This window comes from Erpetoichthys calabaricus, assembly GCF_900747795.2.
Source record: "Erpetoichthys calabaricus chromosome 1 unlocalized genomic scaffold, fErpCal1.3 SUPER_1_unloc_15, whole genome shotgun sequence".
Classification (NCBI taxonomy): domain Eukaryota; kingdom Metazoa; phylum Chordata; class Cladistia; order Polypteriformes; family Polypteridae; genus Erpetoichthys; species Erpetoichthys calabaricus.
In genome coordinates, this window is record NW_026261580.1 from 161,928 (window position 1) to 185,267 (window position 23,340).

A 23,340-nucleotide genomic window follows, 5' to 3' on the forward strand; every position below is an offset into this window, starting at 1 on the left:
ACATAAAATTTACTGGCTGTCATATACCATTCAATTGATATGTACATGACATAAAGCTGCATGTGTGAAATACTGTAAGTAATGAAAATGTTTATGGATCAAATCAATAAGTAAATGACTGTTTCCTAAAATGTTTCCTTGTCAGTTTTAAAACCAAATTTATATGTAGCACTGTTTTTGAAAACCTTTTAAAAATTAATTAAGCTTATTATTGTTTCACAAGTGTATAATTTGCTAGTGGGAATATGAAATACATTTACAGATTGAAAATCTCTAGGTATGAGTTTCATGAGGTACATTCTGTTTGAAACGCTGGATAGTAATAAGATTTGTTACTTTTACTATAATGTAACGGTTCAGGAGAAAACATAATGAACAACCATTCAAAATAGTAAACAAAAAAAAAACTGTACTTTATATTGGCAAAGTCATAGAATCATTAAAGAGCTTAGAATGATTTGAAAGCGTAAGTATGAGACTGGAAGTCATTTAGGTTTGAACAGATAGAAAACTGTTGTAATTTGTACAACTACAGCATACAGTGCAACGAGCACGTCAACACTGTTTTGCAGAGGGCATGATGCGAGTGACGCTGGGAAAGGGCGTTATGATAATCGCGTCATTTGGTGTGTTGTGCTCTGAAGGGCATTCCGTGATTGAAGCTATGGGCGTTCCGTGTCTAGCGCCAGAGGTATGGCAGTCTGCAGCTTCACTCTGCTGGTACTAGTCTCTGTTGTATTTTCCATTTCTGCTGTGGTGACGATGTGCTCCATCACCTCCTGATCAACATACCACACTGCCTCGTGTTTATGGATTGAATGGGGGGTGTGTCAGGTGTCCACATGGCCATCATCATCATCAAAATCGTCATGTGAAGCATGTAAACCATGAGGACTGATTGAGGTAGAATGTTAGCTAGAATGCCTAGAGGCGGCCGGGCAGAATTTTGGCCTTGGATCCCCTACAGATTTTTTTCTCTTCAGCCTAACTGGAGATTTTTTTTTTGCTTTTTTTCTATTCACTTGGCCATTCAACATTACCTTTTTCTTTGTTACATGCTGTATATTATTGCCTAATCTTGTTTATGTTTATATTAACTTTCTTCTTATTACATCTTGTAAAGCAGTTTGAGCTACATCGTTTATATGAAAATGTGCTATATACAGTAAATGAATGTAGATGTTGTATCTCCATGAAAACTGTTTGCCACATTCAGAACACCCACATGGCTTCTCTCCTGTGTGAATTTTAATGTGCATTAGAAGAGGATTTCTGTGCCAGATTTGTTTACCACATTCAGAACAACAATTCAGCTTCTCTCAGGTTTAATTCATCCAAATTTTCTTGGTGTGCTTACTATCAAAACAGGAGTGAACTTCACTCTTTAGTCAGGACAGTCTCATTGTACTGCTTAACTTCTCACTCTCGTAAGTTTCTCACAAGGACTCAATGTACAACCTGAATTGTTTCTAATAAGGCTTCTTTTTGGAGGTCATAAGGAGTTATTGTAATTTATCAAGATGGGCCTGAACATTTTTCTTTATTAATCCTGTTGATCCTAGAACAACAGGGACTTCTTCCGTTTTTGTTTTTTGGTCCACATTTCATATGTCATATCTCGGACTGCATTTCTTGGTATTTTGTTTCTTTCTTGCCTCTTCATTGTTAAGACTGAGTAATCACTAGGAACTAATACTTCTGTTATCCAGGATTTCTTATATCTGGTTTTCTGGCCTCTATTTTTCAGTCAGTCAGTTTTGCTGTGCTACAACTGACCTGCACCTCCTCATTTTCCATTGTGCAGTCTGAGTTGTGGTCCCAGTGTCTTTCTGGTGCTGGTAAGTTGTACTTCTTACCAAGTTTTCAGCGAATGAGCCTGGCCACTTTGTGGTGTTGTGCAGTGTAAAATCCTTCAGTAATCAGTACCTCGCACCCAGCAACAAGATGTGTGACTGTTTCTAGCTCTTTGTGGTAGAAGTGACAATTATGGGTTATTTATTTTTTCTATTTTTAATCTGAACCACTTTGTTTCCAAGACACTGTTTTGTGCACCTATGATGAGGCGTACATCTTTTGGTATTAGTTCGCCCCTCATAAGCCAGGCATGAGTAAGTTCTGTTACCACATGAGGCTGTTGGAGGGGGGGCAGTGTATTTACAACTTTACTTGTAGTTTCCCCAATTAGATCTTTTTTATTTTCATCAAACTTTTTGAATTCTTTCTTCTGTTGCTTAGCATTGTACTGTGTTCAACTGTGGGCAAAGTGGGGGAGTTTCTATCATTTTTTTTCTCTTGTGTGAATTCTTTGATGCCTCTGAAGATTGCTTCTCTGTGAAAAGTTTTTACCACATTCAGGACAGTCATATGGCTTCTGTCCTGTGTGAATTATCTTGTGGTGCTGAAAACTGCTTCTATCTGAAAACTGTTTACCACATTCAGAACAGCAATAGGGCTTCTCTCCTGTGTGAATTCTTTGGTGGTTCTGAAGACTGCTACTCTGTGAAAACTTTTTGCCACATTCAGAACAGCAATATGGCTTCTCCCCTGTGTGAACTCTTTGGTGGCTCTGTAGACTGCTTCTCCGTGAGAATGTTTTACCACATTCAGAACAGTCATATGGCTTCTCTCCTGCGTGAATTCTTTGGTGGTTCTTAAGACGCCGTCTCTGTGAAAACTTTTTACCACATTCAGAGCAGCAATATGGCTTCTGCTCTGAGTGAATTCTTTGATGGCTCTGAAGAATGCTTCTCCGTGAAAACGTTTTGCCACATTCAAAACAGCAATATGGCTTATCCCCTGTGTGAATTCTTTGGTGGCTCTGAAGATGGCTTCTCCGTGAAAATGTTTTACCACATTCAGAGCAGTCATATGGCTTCTCCCGTGTGTGGATCCTTTGGTGGATATGAAGATGGACTCTCTGTGTAAACTTTTTACCACATTCAGAACAGTCATATGGCTTCTCCCCCGTGTGGATTCTTTGGTGGCTTTGAAGAATGCTTCTCTGTGTAAACTGTTTACCACATTCAGAACAGCAATATGGCTTCTCTCCTGTGTGAACTCTTTGATGCCTTTGAAGTAAGAATCTTATAGAAAACTGTTTGCCACATTCAGAACAGCAGTGAGGTTTGATTCCTGTATAAAGTTTAAAAGATAAAAAAATTTAGTTTTTAACGCACCGCTTTCATACTGACATCATCTTACAACACTAAATAAATATTGGTTTAATTTATGAACAAACTTTTGATAAGCATAAGCAATCGTATGACTTAAGTAGCAAGTGAATAGAGACTCAACTTGTTAATTATTTTCATTTGTATTTCAACTACTCATCACATGAGCACACTTACAGGAGCCAAGAATTTAAAATAGTAAAATAAATAGTTCACATGTGATAGGCACAAACAACAAGACTATTGCTGATTTTTTAAAATACATTACAGAATGGCATCATTACTTTGTCATCATATTCTTGAAATATTATAACATTACATATTGTTAATTATTGCAGGTAGAAAGTAATAATAATCGCCCATCATCACATTGGAGAGTGTCATGTTAAAGATGTGAAATGAACTTTTATTAAACAGAATGTGTCTTAATATTTGTAAACAATTAGTCAAAAGCCACCCGACTCCATAATATTTTATAAATTTGATTTTAAAAAGAGGCAGAGGATAGTAAAGCAAAAAAAAATTAATATACAATAAGAACAGAGTAAAATTTAAATGAATAAAACACACAGGTCACTGAAAAATCTCAAAGACCCACATGACCTGAAACTGCAAACTGGACACTTGTGGCCGAAATGCAAAATATACTTCTGTCTTCATAGCACCTGCATCAGGGGCTTTTTTTGTTGCAAATTGATATAAAAATGCATTTAATGGATTTAATTTCTTCAGCTAAAACAGGGGCCTCCAGAAAAGCAGCATCATTTTTTGAGAGTTTTGGTAAATTAATAAAATTTAAAAAACACATGAATCACTCTAAAGATGGGAGTTCAGCAGAGGAGAAAGTTTAAGAAAAAAAAAAAAATAAACCATATTAATTTCCAAGCACTAGTAAGTGATATTATCTATATATCTGTACTATCACTATATTTTTGCTCAACCTGAGACATGGAGGCTAACGAATCTCATCTGTGCAGTCTAAGAGCTCACATCTCACTCAGTTTAGCACCAGAGAGATAGTAACGAGAGCACATGAAATTAATTCTCAACTCTGCACAAGATGGTCATTTACCTTCTCTCTGATTTGCGTCATTTTGAGCTTGTGGACTGGATCAGAAAAACACAGGTGAATTAAAAGATTACTCAGACGCTTCTCAAGATTGTCAATATTACTGTGGGCCGAGTGAGAATATTTGGAGACATTAGCATTGGTCAGGCCTTGAATATGCTCTTTAATAGCCAGTCTAACACAAGGTGGATCTCAAACAGAGTCTTTGTTTAGTGTTATAAATTCCTCAAGTTTAGCGTAGGTTTGTTAAATGAAATCTGCATGAAAATGCTGACGAGGGGAGAAACAGCTGAAACGTAATGCAGCAGTGGTCAGACAACGTGGACAAGAATACAAATACATCAATCGAGTTTAGATTGATAATAAATCTGGAAAGCGCCTGTGAAGGGGGAGGAAAATGCTGATTAATCAGGGAAGGTGATTCATTGAGCAGGGAGTTAAGAAATGCATTTGCACCAATACTGATGATTATTTGGAATTCAGACAACGAAAGGAAAGGATGAATATAATGTGTTATTCTATGGATGTGGGACATAGACTGCAACACAGGTGAGTTTTCTTTAACAAATCTCAATCAACACAAAACAAAACCTGCCTCTGAAACATCTCCAGAATCAAGAACATTCAGCGGCACTGCATAGTGAACTCGGCGCAAAGCTCCATGTTATTTACTAGTGTCTGAGAAGGACACTGCCACACACTAACACATGGAGGTGACGCGATGAATGTATTTAACCAAGAGAAACAAATCTTGAAAACAGGCTGTATCAGCCTAGCTCAAAAATAATAAATCAGCAACACTTGAGTGCATGCAAGAAGAAGACACTGAGACTAGACAGGAGAGAAGAAAACAAAGAACAGCAATTAAGAAGATCTGTAAATGAAATACATTACATGATGCCAAACAAGTTAACCCAATATCCCCACCAGCAGTCATGTATATTGTAGACATTAACTCCAGAATCCCACTCCTAAACCGTATATGAAAAAAACTAAACCGAGGTCTCTTAAATAAAAGCACAGGTAAAAATCAACAGGTTATGATCATGAGTGGGCAAACATGGAGAGAGCTCAGTAAACAATCCCATCCTAACCCCAACATTCACAATACAAGAGTCAATGTGGTGAAAATATGAAAAAACACATCTGAAGATAAATATGACAGGCAAGCAAATATTAAACAATTGTGGGTCAAGAGTATATGGAGCATGAAAGGCTCGTGTCCTGACCCCTCACAACCCGCAATGACTCTCTAATCACATGCGTATGTACACACACGAAATACACACATAAAAAAAAGAAAGAAGTAGTAATTATGAATCAATATTCAGGAAAATGTCTAAGCAGTACTGGTTTATCATATATAAAACAGTCAAAGCGGCCAAACACCAGTGACATGAAGGAGTCAAGGACACCGAGCGCCTGTTGAGTGTCAGTGAAATGCCGCTGCACCCCTGGGAAGGAAGTCTGAAGCTTTGTCAGACAAATCAGGATAGCAGAAAGATTAATTTGTGGAGCCTTTTTGATCACCAGACACGAGGTCTTGTGGGGTTGGTGTGGTGTTGACTGAGTAATTAGGAGTAAAAATAGACCTTCCATCCTTCAAAAGTTACATTTGAATTTTTGTGAGCATCTTTCAGAATAGTAACTCAGTCAGACTGGACGTAGAGTATATACCAGGCAAAGTGACATGTCTATGTGCCCAGCCTGAAATTAGAAATGGTTGAAAACCAAAAAAGCCATTATTTCTTAATAAAGCCAAACATTTTCCCACTCTTATCATATGGAACTCCAATAATTCTGATTTTGCCTCTCCTTGATCCATCTTATTGTCTGGGAAGTTTCTTATGGGGAGATTGGGTCTCAGGAAAAAAGGAATGTATTCTCTGTGTCATGCTGCTTCACTTGAGTACAGACCAGAATAAAAACTATCAGGAGTCTCTGCTTTTCGTTTCTAATTTCTACAATATCACTATGAAGGTCAGATAACCTCCTCTCTTCTGATGCATTCAAGGTCACACTTAGGACTCCATTATGCTCCGATATAAAGGCCGTCAGTTGATTAACAGTGGAAACTGCTCCAGAGTTATCAGCCGCCATGCCATCCTCAATCAAACTCCTCTGGGATTTCTTCACTGGCCTTGAATGTAAAGAACCAGAGTGTGTGTTCTGATCTGAACAATTCATCTGTCACACCAAAAACCACAAATGGTATGTTGATGCTCTGATGAGACATTTTTGAGATTAATTTGTAAATACAGTAATTGCAGGATAGTGTCATGGAGTACTCTTACAACACAGCCATTATTCAATTGAGCATCATGTGGACTCCTAAATGCAAAATGTATACAAAAAGAGCTCATTTAAATCACTAAAGCGATAAGGAAGAATGAACAAAGTGAAGTATTAATGCACTGACCCACAGGAGCACCAGTAATCTGGGGAAAAAAAATTATAAGATGAAGAAACCCGGGATCAGAGCCATTAATCGTGTTAGTGTCTGCTCTGGATGAGGAGTGGCAGGTGAAACCAGGACTGCTCAGCTTTATCACACACCGGTCTCACTTATACAGCCCTTTATAATAGTCATGGACGTCCACTATGCTAAATGAAATTAAATGTGTTGCGTTTTACTGTGTATTAAATTTAATATGAGTTCATGAATGCAAATGAAGTCTTATTAAATTACTCATTCTGTGGGTTTTTATTAATCAGTTGCAGGCGTCGGTCACCTTTTTGATTAACTTCATTCACATCAGGAGATGTTCCTGCTAAAATTACATGAAAGGCTTCATTCTACAACTTGACAGTTTCCCTTACTACTGCTATCCTCAAAAGACTGCTAAGGCTTTCATCATGACAAACACCAACAAGCTCCTGTCCAGAGCTCCTTACAGTGGCCTTTACTCCGGAGTTCTTGACATGTTCAATTCAGACTCTACACCGTGTAGATAATAATGTGTACTAGCCGACGCCCGCCATATCATACGGCGGTGTCAGAATAGGAACGGAAAACGGTGAGAAAAGAATTCAGAAATCAAGAAGAAATAAATACTTCATGAAAGACGCAGTTGTGAATAGGTGTTTTGGTGGAGATGACAGATAATGAGTCGAAAGATCTAACCCTAGAAAAAGCCACAAACAACTGACCGGGGCTGAAGAGTGGTTGTTAGAATTATTGTGAAGAGTAAACAGCATGTGGGCATGAGGAAGGCCGCGCTTCTGAAATTCGACTACGTAAATATAATCAATAACAACCCCAAAAAGATGATGTTGTAGAATGTCTCTAAGTAATTCCCACAGCTTAATCCAAAACACTTGTACTATAATATCAGGTCTGTGCTCCGGTCTTTGGCTATCCGACAGTGCATGGAGAATTTCCGGCCAAGCAGAATTACATGTGAAAGTGATAAATAAATGAGGCTTTCTGAATTTACGTACTATGGTCATGACATCCTGATAGTTTTGTTGCATGTATCTTGGACTTCCTGGAAATGTGAATGGTTATATGATTGTTTTGCCTACACGTACGTTGCTATTTTCAGCCTTTGCTTGCGGTGTGTCTGATAGTCTTTTGTGTTGTTCCACACGCAGATCTTGTTGATGTAATCTGAGATCGTTGAGACGCGCGCCCTCTGTTTTAACATACGCATCTATGAAGTACTGTTGGAATAGTTTGCCGCTGGAGTGCAAAATACTAAATGTATTCCTCATTGCTAATCTGTACGCGTAAAATTGGCATTGAGTAAGCCTTATTCGTTTGGCGGTTCTTTTATCGGGAAAATGTTGTAAATCTTTTGTGCCAGCCAATGTCTCCATAAGGGAGTAAAAGTGGGTAAACAATAGGATCGGAATTCATATTGAGCGTGGAAATCTGTTCACAGGAGTTGCCTATGGGATAGATGCAAATCGATTTCATGCATGTGTTTGTATGATTTAACGAAGGGGTTGATGGTTCTGAGCATGGAATCTAGCTGGAGAAGTAAATTTTCACCTAATGCAGAGTTTGCTTTATTTTGTAAGCGTACTTCAGTAGCTTGTCGAGGAATGCCGTGTTGGCTGTGTGGGGGCGGGACCGGATTTGAAGAGGAGCCGCTGGCAGCTTGGGGAAGGGTTTGGAAGTAGACGAATAGGAATCGAGAAATGCAGTGACGGCTGCGTGTGGGCGGGACCGGTTTTGCAGTGGAAGCAGGACGAACCAGAAGAGAAATATATATAAGAAATACCGTAAATAGTAAAACGGCAAAGATACTAATGGAGAAGAAAATAATCAGGGGATACCAAAACCATGAGCCAAAGGGAGAACTGAAAGTCAAACTGAAAGAAAGAAACATAATTCTTAAAGAAAGAAATCAGAAAGAAAACAATCTGTTTGAAAAAGCACAAACACAGGACTTCTTCTGCAATTTCAAATACTCCAGCCAACCTTAACACAATCACCAATATGATGTCATAATAATCACATGATTTTATGGAGTAAAGTTTTACTAAACACAACTTGATGCTCATGACAATCCATAAATAACATTAACATTCTAACACACCAAGACTTCTCAAGTGTGTATGTAAAAAAAGTCCTATGAAAATCTAAACTCCACTTTTCAATGTCTTTCTCTTTCCATCAGCTGAAATACAGCGCTAGCTGAGCAACCTTAACATTTATCATTAAATGATAGACAAGTCAAAGCCAGAGAAATTAAAACTAAAACAATACTAAAGTAAAGCACAAAAAGGCTTTCTACAAGAGAAACGGAGATGAAGCAATACATAAAGTGAAGATCTAAGGCAACAACAAGTCTTTAATTTTCTCTCAGGTGACTGCAGCTCTATTAGAACAATTTGAACGAGAACAGGCCATTCAGCCCAGCAAAGCTCTCTGTGTAAAGAACATCTTAATGTTTGTGCAAAATTTACCAAAAACTGGTTGCCAACTGTGTCCCCGCGTTCTTGTACACATTACAACACAACCAGGCCAAACACAAGACTGTTAGCTAAAGATGCACAGAGATGGACACTCGGCTGGATTAAGCAGCTCTGAGAATGTGTTGCTTAAAATCTTCAATAGAATTTAAATTGATTTACAAATGCAAGAAAAAGTTTGTGTACCCTTTGAAATATCCTGAATTTTTGCCCAAATTCCTCCTGAGAATGTGGTCTGATGTTCAACTGCACAACAATCACAGACAAACACAATCAACCTGAACTAACAACACACAAACAACTGGACTGTCAATGCTGAACACGTCATTTAAACCTTTACAGTCCCGTCTAGTCAGGTGTTCAACCAATGAGAGGAGACTGGAGGTGTGGCTTAGAGGCAATCAGAAAAATAAAAGAAAAGAAATGTGGGTTCTTGCAAAGCCGTCTCTTCTTGATAAGAATCTGCTCATGAACATACAGATCAAGAACAAATGTAACAGACAAGAGGAGACCATTCATCAGACCATCAAGCTTGTTAGTTTAGCTAACAGTTAAGCTGTTCCAACATCACATCAAGATAACCCTTAAAGATTGTCAAGAGGAGATAAAGCGAGAATAAGGCTGGGAAATTATAACAAAGGGCGAAAAAAATAAAGCTGGGAGAGCAAATACAGGTATTTAAAAGAACATCTTAGCTGATTTAGTGCTTTCAATATTTTTCAAATAGTACTTGCCTTGTCATTCTGATTATGTAATTTCAAGTTGTTTATATTGTGTTGTTTATTAATTACCCAAATATCTTTGTATTTTGTGGATGAGACCCTAAGAGGTGAGGTTACACCAATATCACTCCTCAAGGACCACCCCCAGCATTTATATTTGATATCAGAGAGGTGCTCCTTCAGTTGTTTACTGACACTTGATGAGTGCTTTATTATAACTATTTAAGCCAACAATACATTTTGGGCCTGTGCATGCTGAAGCCTCCTGTTGAGTTTGGAGTCAGGCTGCCTGGGTTGAGACCTATCTAAAGATAGGCTAGTGAAGTTCCTAAGGCCTCATTTATAAAGCTTGCATACACATAAAACCGGACTCGAAACGTGTGTATGCAACCTCCCATACAAGCGTCAAGATTTACAAAAGAAACTTGACAGGAGAACAAACATATTTACAGTAACTCTGACCCATACATACACAACATTTCAGAGAAACTGGGAAATGACAACACCCTCAATCAAGGCGGAAAAGGCAGCCAAATCAGCTAAATGACGACTCACAAGAATAATTAAATTCACCAAGCCGTTATTATAATGTGCATTGATATGACAAACATGACACCTCAAAAATTAGAGCTATGATGTACAAACTGTATTTTAGTTCCCTTAAAGAGAGCCAATGATATATATTTGAACTGAAGAAATTCTACTTTGTCATCACTTTATATCTGCTAGTTGATGTCACTTCTCAGGGAACTGGCTGACAGCTCAACAGTATCTCAGCCAAGCTTCACTCCATTATGCCTGCTGTGCTGGAAGCCATTAACTGACTGCTCATGCACTACATCTGCTTTTTGTACAGTGTGGGTGTACACACATAACAAATGACAACACAAAAAGTCAATCTGCAGTGGCGTCCAGCTCTTTTAACACAACTGGAACACTTTACTGCACTCATATTACAAAAAGGGCACCTAGCAGGATTGAAGCTGCTTTTGTTAACCGTAAGCAGTGACATTCCATTAATACACAAGTCTTCCAAGATGTGGCTGACAAATGTGACGTCTCCATGGCCTCACTCAAACCACGATTCATTTATTTTGAGACAAAGTAACTTTGACAGACATGATGTTGCTTTACATGGTGAATTATGTGTTGGTGAAGTAACCTGCTGATCCCTCAGTGTTTCATATGACCTGACCTATTCATTGTAACAGCAATCATGTCATTACATGCACCAGGTGAGTGTCTTCCTGCACAGACAGTTTTGCCTTACACCTTTCCTGAACCCCAGACCACAGATGAGAGGCACTGTATCTACATGTGTGATCTTTCACTCTCAGATGAAGAGCAAAGCCAGATATTCTTGAATGCAGGTGATGGGGTCTTAAAGGTTGAGGAGGAAGAGGCTGACCTACCAGCCCATGAAGTTCTGCAGCATCATGATTGCATAAAGAGGTGACGGATTAGCAGGCTCCACAGGTGAATGTTTTCAGGGTGGCAGTTAAAGGAATGTTCACATATACATATTTAAAAAGTGACTATGATTTACAAAAAGTAAATTTTGTAGTAATGTGCATACATCCGGATTATAAACCTTATATTTTTTTCTGGAAGTACACATTTTCCTGGTTTTGTTTTTTTTGTGTGTGCATATATTCATGCTCAATTCCATGCAAAGTTTTATAAATGTCACCCCTGGTCTGGTGTGTGAATGCCTGAATCTCCATGTCACCATCTGTGTGTCCCCATTTCACAGTGGTCTGAAGGTAAAAGATCACTGGACACTATTGCTATCACCTCATGGTAGAATCATAGTTTAGGGCTTTTGCTTCTGCAGGACCAGGACAGGATGCCATCATCAATGTAGCACTGAATTAAAAATTGTTACAAAGAAATCTGATAGGAGATGTTATGATAGTGAAAGCTTGAGAGAAGTTAGGTAATGAAAAAGACAATCAGCTAAAACAAAAGAAGAAGTCAACAAGAGAAAGGCTTAAACAGAAGAAAGCTGGTGTTCCAAACCGGCCAATCAGAAGAACTTAGGATTCATTGGCTTTACCTGAAGTCAGATGATCATTTATGGAATCCTTGAGACATCAAGGAACTGAAAACTTTCGAAATTATGAATAGACAAGAAATTGAACCCTGAGTAGCAGCAACAGGAAATGTTTGGTGAAGGTCATTGCAGCTAAAGGAGGATCAGAAAGTTTCTAAAGACAGGGGGTCACAAACTGGATTGTTCCCATGTTTAAACAATGTATTCAGGAATGACAAGGGTCTCATTGTTTATTATTAGTTTAAAACGACTGTGCTTCTCTGTTTTATGGACTTAATTGAAGATCAGACCAAAGAATTAGGAGGAATTATTGCAGAAATAAAAGGAATTCCAAAGGGTTCACAAACTTTCTTTTTACCAAAGACAGGCTTAGAGTGTTTGCATAATGTTACAAACAATAACTCAAGAAATGAAGACTCCTAAACCCTGTAAAATGTAGTGAAATTGCTGTGTTTAATGTAATCTGAATGTTCCTCTAAGTTTCTTTAAAAAAAGTACAAGACAGCACTTTCAGGCCTATAACCCTGACCCTAAATCATACACCGATTGTTATTTTTCACTTACTTGCTTTAGATGACGTCTTAGGTGATGTCTGACCTTCCTCAGTTCTAGGAGATGAAATTTCTTCATTCGTCTTTCTGTCAGACTGTAATGATTCATATTTTACATTGATAGAAGACTCCGGAGGTGAAGAGTGTCTGCTATGAGAAGAGACTAAGCCGGTCACTGCTCCATCTTGATCTCCATAATGATGGTCATCTTCCTTGACACTCTCCATATTCCTATAGCTGGCCACCTCAGTGCTGACACACTCCTCTTTAATACTCACTGACCCCAGTTCACGGTCCTCTTCCTTAATGTCCAGACTCTCCTGTTTGGGGTGGACACTCTCCCACTCACAGTCCTCCTCCTTAACATTTACGGTCCTCTCCTCCATGATATTCAGGTCAGCCTCACACGTCTCCTCTTTCACATCCATTTAAACGTTACAGTAAATGGCAGAGTTTTATCTCTCTGTGGAAAAAAACAGGAATCAATTCCATTAAAACCGCATCATTCAGATCTAAAGACATTTGATTTTTATAACATGCTGTTAGTTAAAGCTGATGTCAAAGCAGACAGTGCATAGCAATCAGACAGTAACTCATCACTTTCCATGTCACATTAGGTGTAAAATGTGTTTGGGAAGGAAAGGAGGGTCCAACAGGCTAGAAGAAGAAGGAGGCCATCTTACACAGTTGTGTGTCAACAGTATTCACTACTTTGATTGAACATTCAATACTGTTAGGGTCCTGGAATTTTGTTATCAATTAATGTTAAGGAAGGTTTATACAAGTTAGGCCTCAGGATTATGTTAAAAAACAGGGATATATGAAGGAGGAACTTAAAATCACTGGTCAACTTGTCTAATGTGAAACTGCCCCAAGCTTACAAAATCCAAAACCATTATTCAAGTCACAGCCTTCATTTACATAATCTTAGAGAGATGGAGGCAGTTGGCGGTGTGTCCCTGTAAAGATGGCTGCCTAATGTGAGACACCCAAAGTCTGACTTCAACTAGCCTGCGACTCGCTAAGATCAATTTAAACAGGTTTGATTTTGCTTTTTAGTCTTAGGGGCAGACTGTGTGTGCAGGAGAGCAGACAACCAGTGAATGTCCTCGTGAGGTAGAAGGTATAGAGTTAAGTGAAGAGGAATAAGAAACTGTAGGTTTTGAACCTAACAAAAATAACAGATGCTCCTCTTTCTGTTGTTTCATGTTTCAGATAGAAAAACGAAAGGGGGAAAAAATAAAATAAAGGGTGAAGATTGCTGCTGAAGAGTGACAGCTGTTAACCCTTTGTACACCACAGACGTCATCAGCAGCATGCTATTAGCTGTTAGAAACAGAGCTGAGCACAACTCTGCTGAATGGTCGGCACACAATCGCTAAATGTGACAATTGTTTAAATTAACGTGGTCAGGTGATGAGATCAGTGACTGTGCTTAGCAAATCTGACATGCTCCAGGACAAAAATGTTCTTCAAAACAACTGTCATTTTCAACAACTTTGAAACAAGTTTCAAGTTGATCAGCTTCATCTTGTTCAAGTACACTATACAAACATCACAAATATTTTAGTAATTAACACATTAATAAAGCAGCTCATTATTGGCCTTCATGAATATTCTATTGAAATAAAAGTGGGTCTTGGCCAGAAGAAGGATGCCAGTCCTCACAGTGGAGTTCACCTAAGAGTGGCACTTGGGGTGACCCACACAGCCTGGTTGGGTCTGTATGATAAAGTCACATATATAAGTAGCCAAATGGACCTTAACTTTCACCTCACCACTGTGGTCCAGTGCAAAACAAACACAACTAGAAGTTATTGGGGTACAGAAAGAAAACCTTTACAGGGCAGGAGCCAGCTTTATGGATCGTGGACTATCTTACAAACAGACCTCAGTATGTGCGTCTAGGGAACTGCAGGTCTGACATTGTGGTCAGCAACAAAGGAGCGCCGCAGGGGACTGTACTTTCTCCAGTTCTGTTCAGCCAATAAACATCGGACTTCCAATACAACACAGAGTTCTGCCACATGCAAAAGTTCGCTGACGATACTGCTATCGTGGGCTGCATCAGAAGTGGGCAGGATGAGGAGTATAGGAACCTAATCAAGGACTTTGTTAAATGGTGCGACTCAAACCACCTACACCTGAATACCAGTAAAACCAAAGAGCTGGTGGTGGATTTTAGGAGGCCCAGGCCCCTCATGGACCCCGTGATCATCAAAGGTGACTGTGTACAGAGGGTGCAGACCTATAAATACCTGGGAGTGCAGCTGGATGATAAATTGGACTGGACTGCCAATACTGATGCTCTGTGCAAGAGAGGACAGAGCCGACTATACTTCCTTAGAAGGTTGGCGTCTTTCAACATCTGCAATAAGATGCTGCAGATGTTCTATCAGACAGTTGTGGTGAGCGCCCTCTTTTACGCGGTGGTGTGCTGGGGAGGCAGCATAAAGACGGAGCAGCGAGCGGAAGCACAGAGCAGCAGCGTCTCTCACAGGCACGTAGCCCTTCCCAAACACCTGAGCAAATTCAACTGAAGTAAAGCTGGCAGCTGACCAGGAGAAATAACCGGCAGTGAGAAATTAAAGTCGATCGCTCAGCGGGTGGTGAAAACTTAAAGCAGATGGTCTCAGTGATTCAGCTGAACGCGGAAAGCGCCAAAGTTACTACAAAAATGGAGAAGAAGATATCAACACTAAACGTAAGTTCTCTCTGCCCGTTGAGGGCACGTTTATATGTTGTGTGTCCTGCAGCATGTACAGTTCAGGTTTTCCGGCCGACAGTGTAAACAGCTTCACCTGCCAAAAGTGTTTGATTAATTTAGAGTTGCTCGGGAAAATATGCGAATTGGAGGAACACGTTAGGAATCTGATAGCAATTAGGCAAACCAAAAATTGGATTGACTCGGTTTGTTTAGACAATTCGGCTACTTCTGATTCGGCTTCAGTCTCTCCAGGTCCCACTGTAGTCAGTGCGCGGCCGAAGTCAGCAGCACAAATTCAGCCACAGGGTGACTGGGTAACAGTAAGCCGGGGGTCTAAGAAGCCAAAATTTAGTCCCCTGGCACCCAGTTCACCAATTTGGACCCAGAACAGATTCTCAGCATTCCGCAGCGCGCCTGTGGAAACTGAGAATAAGAAAGTGCTCATAATTGGTGATTCCATAGTGCGAAATGTTAGAATTTCAAACTGTGTTAAACCAGCAGTTAATGTTAAATGCCTCACAGGAGCCAAGATTTCTGGCACAGAGGCCACATTAGACCATGTTGCAGATGATGAAGTATCTACCTTATTGCTGCATGTCGACACTAATGATATTTATTTACAGCAATCTGAGGTATTAAAGAGGAACTTCATCTCTCTATGCACCAAAGCTGAAAGAAAATGTCGGAATTTAGTTGTATCTGGCCCCTTACCAAGATTATATAGAGGGGATGTGATTTATAGCAGATTGCATTCCCTTCACTGCTGGCTAGAAACCTGATGTGCAAATAAAAGCATAGCGTCTGTGAACAATTGGGATGATTTTTGGGAAAGGTCTGGATTTTTCAAAAGAGATGGTCTTCATCCTAACTGGAGGGGATCTTATGTATTATCTCAAAATATGGCAGCAAAACTGCCTGGTTGACTGATTAGAGCACCATCCAAGCCGCAGTCATGTGATCTTAAATCACAGGCTGTTGTTTATCCCACCTGTTACTTCCTGAAGCTGTTACCCATAATCCCTGTTGTGGGGCATCCAGTAAATTTAGTCTTGATACAAACCTTAAATTAATTGATAACCAAAAAATAAGGTGTATAACTAGACCAAGGGATAAAACCAGACCCTCCAACAGGGGCATCTGTAATAGAAATTTACTTCAAATTAAAACAAAAAATATATCACCAGTTCAGAAAGAAGCATACAGTTTTAAATGCTGCTTATTGAACATTCGCTCTCTTGGCACTAAAGTTGTTTTGGTAAATAATATTATATTAAGTACAAAATCTGATCTGTGTCTTCTCACCGAAACCTGGCTTAGTAAATGTGACACTGTCCCCCTAGCTGAGGCGTCACCAGATGGCTACTTGTTCCTTCATAAGTCTAGAGATTCAGGTCGAGGAGTAGGACTTGGAATAATACATTGTAACAAAATGCAAATCACTTCTAAAAATTTAGGCAACTTTATGTCCTTTGAAGCATTCATTTTAAATATTAAAACAGATTCCAACACAATTATAGTGCTAGTCTATAGACCACCAGGGCCGTATTCATTGTTCATGACTGAATTTAGCAACCTTTTATCTGACTTGGCTATAAATTATGATCACATAGTACTGATGGGGGATTTTAATGTACACATTGATGTGGAAACTGACACTTTTAGCAAATGTTTTACTTATTTGTTAAATTCAGTAGGATTTTGTCAGATTGTCAAAGGTCCAACTCATAATCATAACCACACATTAGATTTAATTATAACTTACAAAGTTGAAATTCAAAATTTATATATTACTCCATTAAATGAAGTTATTTCCGATCACTACTTAATTACATTTGATTTAGTCCTGCCCTTGCCAACACACTCACAGATTAAAACAAAGACAGTGTGATATCTAGATTGTAATTCTGCTTCCAAATTTGTAGATACTTTAAGTCGAGTGTAATTGCGGAAAACCATTTGGATCAGTTAACATCAAATGTAAACGTGGAAAACAATTTAGATCAGCTAATATCACATTATAATGTGATCTTGAGAGATGCTCTGGACATAGTGGCTCTCTGTAAAACAAAAGTGATCAAAGCACATAGAAACTCTACCTGGTTTAATGAAAACACTAGAGCTCTTAAATTAGAGTGTTGAAAACTGGAGCGCAGATGGAGAACAACAAAGCTACATGTCTTTCAAATTGCATGGACAGAGAGTGTCAATAAATATAAAAAAGCCCTCTATAAAGCTCGCTCAGAATACTATTCTACAATAATAGATAGCAATAATAAAAATTCTCGGGTACTGTTTAGAACAGTGGCTAAATTAACAAATGGAAATTCAGATCAACAGTGCAAAATACCAACCGATAATAGCAGTACAGACTTTATGAACTTCTTCAATGAGAAAATTAAAAATATGAGATCCCAGATCTCTGCATCACACTACAAACCAAATACTAGCTAAGCAGACCCTGTCTCACATTGCATTCAGCACTTTAGTAATTTTAATCCTGTAACTGAGCAGAAAGTCTTAACTTTAATTTAAAAAATGAAGCACACTACCTGTTCCCTAGATCCAGTGCCAACAAAACTAGAAAAAAGTGCAATGGATGTTCATTATTGCATGGCACAGTACCTGATACACTAAAAGTGTCAGTCATTAAACCATTACTTAAAAAGTCAGACCTACAGTGCATCCGGAAAGTATTCACAGCGCATCACTTTTTCCACATTTTGTTATGTTATAGCATGGCCTTATTCCAAAATGGATTAAATTCATTTTTTTCTTCAGAATTCTACACACAACACCCCATATAATGACGATGTGAAAAAAGGTTACTTGAGATTTTTGTAAATTTATTAAAAATAAAAAAATTGAGAAAGCACATGTACATAAGTATTCACAGCCTTTGCCATGAAGCTCAAAATTGAGCTCAGGTGCATCCTGTTTCCCCTGATCATCCTTGAGATGTTTCTGTAGCTTAATTGGAGTCCACCTGTGGTAAATTCAGTTGATTGGACATGATTTGGAAAGGCACACACCTGTCTATATAAGGTCCCACAGTTGACAGTTCATGTCAGAGCACAAACCAAGCATGAAGTCAAAGGAAATGTCTGTAGACCTCCGAGACAGGATTGTCTCAAGGCACAAATCTGGGGAAAGTTACAGAAAAATTTCTGCTGCTTTGAAGGTCCCAATGAGTACAGTGGTATCAATCATCTGTAAGTGGAAGAAGTTCAAAACCACCAGGACTCTTCCTGGAGCTGGCCGGCCATCTAAACTGAGCGATTGGGAGAGAAGGGCCTTAGTCAGGGAGGTGACCAAGAACCCGATGGTCACTCTGTCAGAGCTCCAGAGGTCCTCTGTGGAGAGAGGAGAACCTTCCAGAAGGACAACCATCTCTGCAGCAATCCACCAATCAGGCCTATATGGTAGAGTGGCCAGACGGAAGCCACTCCTTAGTAAAAGGCACATGGCAGCCCGCCTGGAGTTTGCCAAAAGGCACCTGAAGGACTCTCAGATCATGAGAAACAAAATTCTCTGGTCTGATGAGACAAAGATTGAACTCTTTGGTGTAAATGCCAGGCGTCACGTTTGGGGGAAACCAGGCACCGCTCATCACCAGGCCAATAAAATCCCTACAGTGAAGCATGGTGGTGGCAGCATCATGCTGTGGGGATGTTTTTCAGCAGCAGGAACTGGGAGACTAGTCAGGATAAAGGGAAAGATGACTGCAGCAATGTACAGAGACATCCTGGATGAAAGCCTGCTCCAGAGCGCTCTTGACCTCAGACTGGGGCGACGGTTCATCTTTCAGCAGGACGACGACTTTAAGCACACAGTCAAGATATCAAAGGAGTGGCTTCAGGACAACTCTGTGAATGTCCTTGAGTGGTCCAGCCAGAGCCCAGACTTGAATCCGATTGAACATCTCTGGAGAGATCTTAAAATGGCTGTGCACCGACGCTTCCCATGGATGATGGAGCTTGAGAGGTGCTGCAAAGAGGAATGGGCGAAACTGGCCAAGGATAGGTGTGCCAAGCTTGTGGCATCATATTCAACAAGACTTGAGGCTGGAATTGCTGCCAAAGGTGCATCGACAAAGTATTGAGCAAAGGCTGTGAATACTTATGTACATGGGATTTCTCAGTTTTTTTATTTTTAATAAATTTGCAAAAACCTCAAGTAAACTTTTTTCACGTTGTCATTATGGGGTGTGTAGAATTCTGAGGAAAAAAATGAATTTACAGTAATCCCTCCTCCATCGAGGGGGTTGCGTTCCAGAGCCACCCGCGAAATAAGAAAATCCGCAAAGTAGAAACCATATGTTTATACGGTTATTTTTATATATTTTAAGCCCTTATAAACTCTCCCACACTATTATAAACATTTCATGCACAATTATACAGCATAAACTCTTTGTATTCTCTTAGATATTAAGTAAGATTCTTTGAAATTATGTATGTAAACACAGTTTACATACAGTAAAACCTAAATATTATTTTAAAGATATCGAGCATCTCCAGTATCACATGTTACAGCCATTACGACAGACAGGCCACCAGCAATAAATACGTACAATGCAAGAAAAATTGCATACAGTAAAATGTGTGTACAGTGACACTAAACTATGAACATGTAATAAGTACTGTACGTAAATAATTAATTATGGTTAGTCACCAACAATGACACGACGACTTGTCCGATAACGATGAGTTTAATTTTACTGCACAACAAAGGATAGCGTTACAGCTCTTCTAAAGGAGCCTCTTCAGGCGACTGTTTAGCACCGCCGTTGTTCTTCTTCCATCACTCTTCAATCCAAATCCCTAAAGCAGATTCCATCCAGACTACTGCCTTATCACGTCCACTTGCAACTCATTTTGCACCCTGGTTAAAGGACACTGCGGCCGTAGATCTTATATGCTTTTCCTCCTTTTTTAAATAAAAAGAATCGTGGACTCATTTATGCTGTAATGGTGTCCTGCAGCAGTGTAGCTGTTTCCTTCCTTCAACATATCCAAAACTTTTATCTTTTCTGCAATCATTTGCATCTTCTGTTGGCGCTTGGGCACGTTAATGCTGAATGAGTGAGATTAGACTTCCTGGTTAATGCAGCACTCCGTCGCTGAGCCAATCAGCAGCACACAGGAACTCAACCTCATGCTCTGATTGGGTAGCTTCTCAGCCATCCGCCAATAGCGTCCCTTGTTTGAATTCAAATGAGCAAATCAACTGAGGAAGCACACGTACTGTAGACCGCAGACATCCGCGAAGCAGTGAAAAATCTGCAATATATATTCACATATGCTTACATTTAAAATCCGCAATGGAGTGAAGCCGCGAAAGACGAAGCGCAATATAGCGAGGGATCACTGTAATCCATTTTGGAATAAGGCTGTAACATAACGAAATGTGGAAAAAGTGATGCGCTGTGAATACTTTCTGGATGCACTGTAGACCCACACACACTAAATAATTATAGGCCTATTTCAAATTTACCGTTTCTCTCTAAAATACTAGAAAAAGTAGTGGCCAGTCAGCTTCAGTCACACCTTACGCATTACAATTTATTTGAGAAATTGCAGTCTGGTTTCCGCACTGGTCATAGTACAGAAACGGCACTAACACGGGTTGTAAATGACATTCTGATATCCTCTGATGAAGGAAACTCCACTGTAATTATGTTGTTGGACTTAAGTGCAACATTTGACACCATCGACCATTCTATTTTACTGCACAGGCTAGAAAATGATGTTGGGCTTACAGGCACCGTGCTCGCTTGGTTTAGTTCTTATTTATCAAATCGATTCCAGTATGTACAGAAATGTGCTGACAGTACTCCATCATTATACACAGAAGTTCAATATGGTGTCCCGCAGTGCTCAGTACTGGGACCTTTACTGTTTTCACTTTTCATGCTTCCACTGGGATCTCTCATTAGGAAACAATGTTAATTTTCACTCATATGCAGATGACACCCAGTTATACCTTTCATTTAAATCAAATGAAGTTTCTCCAATGTTGTCTTTAATTAGTTGTGTTAGTGAATTAAAGGAGTGGATGAATGAGAACTACTTCTCTTTAAATACAGATAAAACAGAGATGTTAATTGTTGGAGGGAATGACGCTGATCACAACAATATTTTGTCATCATTTAACTCAATCCCAATTAATTTTACTGAATCAGCCTGCAATCTAGGAGTTATCTTTGACTCTAGCATGTCATTTAAAGCGCATATTACAAAGCTGTCCAAATCATGTTTCTTCCATCTTAAAAATGTTAGGAAATTAAGGCGCTTTCTAAATAAACAGGATTCCGAGAAATTAATTCATGCATTTATCTCTAGTAGGATTGACTACTGCAATGCGGTGTTCACTGGATGTGCAAACTGTTCTTTATACAGCCTCCAGTTAATCCAAAATGTTGTTGCAAGAATTATTACAAGAAGAAGAAAATATGAACACATAACTCCAGTTCTTAAATCCTTACACTGGCTCCCGGTTAAGTTTAGGGCATGTCACAGGTGGCTGGGTGTGGTCAGCAATCAGCTGCCTTTCTAAAGGTCCGCCTCCCGACAATCAGGGTGGAGTCGGGTGAGGAGCTGAACGAGGTCAGTGAGCGAAGAGGGCGAAGAAAGGCCCTGTGTATGAGAAGAGTTGGGAAGAGAGAGATGGCTAGTGAGAGCCAGGACTGTGGGGAGTAGTGTTGGTGCACTTATGGACTTTGTAAATAGTAATTTGTATAATAAACGTGTGGTGATGGACTTAGACATGTCTGCCTGCCTGTGTCCGGGTCACCCTGTTCCACAGTGGCATAGTCGGCAGGATGCTCCACCTGGGTCATGGTGGGGGCCTGCGAGTAAGAAATTGTCTGTGGACAACCCGGCACGGCAGGAGACCTCAATCACGTACCGTAGGGGCGGCGTGCACCTAACCCCGCAGGGGCATATGGTAACCCGGGCCGTTAGCGGTCCATGGGAGGACTATGTGTTTCAGGGGCGGCTCACTGACTCGGTGGCAACGCAATGAACTGCCGGGAAGGAGAGGCTGCAGCTGGGAAAGTCGCAGCAGCAGCGGAGTTGCCCAAAAGCTCGTTCCCCTGTGAGAGAGGAAGACGAGATGGCCGCTGACAGGAAGTCCCTCCTCGTGACAGGCACGGGATTGGGCAGCGTGTCCTGTCTTCCTGCCAACGATTGGTCGGAGGTGGGAGCAGGGAATGTCTGTCTCGTGCCAGGAAGAAACCCGAGTGGGCCAGAGGGAAGGGCCCACGGAGAGCAGTCGGCGAGTGGCGCTGCTCAAAAGGTAAGCTCACCGCCGACTGTTTCTCTCTCCTTGGCAGCGATTCTGCAGGAAGGCCTGCGACTTGTGCTATCGCTGCTGGCCGAGCAATGTGCCCTCCGGGCGGAGACACAGGATTCAGGAGAGACGGAAGTGGCGTGCGATCGAGAGCCGCTGGTGAAGGAGGATCAGCACGCTGCAGGAACTGCTGACTGGAGAGGCACAGTGGGGAAGGTAAGCGAGACCGACCCGTGAAGCTCCGGACGCCAGCGTGGCTGGGTCTGCCCTTTGGCAATGGGCAGATCCGAACCGTCACGGCGTCCCAAAGTGAAAGGAGGAAGCGGCTAGAGAAAGCCAGTTCCTCCGATACGGGAGGACGTGCAGCTGGGTGCACACGTCCCTCGAAGGGCCGTCCTCTGTGGAGGCAGAGGAATAACCTGCATTCTGAGAGGAGACGAGCGAGTGTGCTCCCGCTGATGGTCCCGTGGCAGGTATCACGGACTGCTCGAGCGGGGAAGCCGGAAAAGGGAGCATCGGGGTGCCAATCAGAGCGGAGAGCGTTGGCCCAACTGAGAAGACGAGCCGAGGGGCTGTGTCAGGGCAACGTCTCCGCCCCATGTTTTTCTATTTTGTTTATAGGCTTGGGCCCTAGGCTACAGTGTGTCGGCTTGCCGCCGAGGAAGGCCAGTCCTCGCGGATCGGTCCGCTGGCCCCTGGAGGTCTCAGCTTGCAGGGGAGTCATGTCACAGGTGGCTGGGTGTGGTCGGCAATCAGCTGCCTATTTAAAGGTCTGCCTTCCGACAATCAGGGTGGAGTCGGGTGAGGAGCTGGATGAGGTCGGTGAGAGAAGGGGGTGAAGAGAGGCCCTGTGTATGAGAA

General features: G+C 40.7%; 1 pseudogene; it reads right to left on the reverse strand.

The window, feature by feature from the left end:
• Positions 1–2,201: 2,201 nt before the first annotated feature.
• LOC127526342 (gastrula zinc finger protein XlCGF26.1-like) overlaps positions 2,202–23,340 on the reverse strand; it is a 59,053-nt pseudogene continuing 37,914 nt past the window's right edge.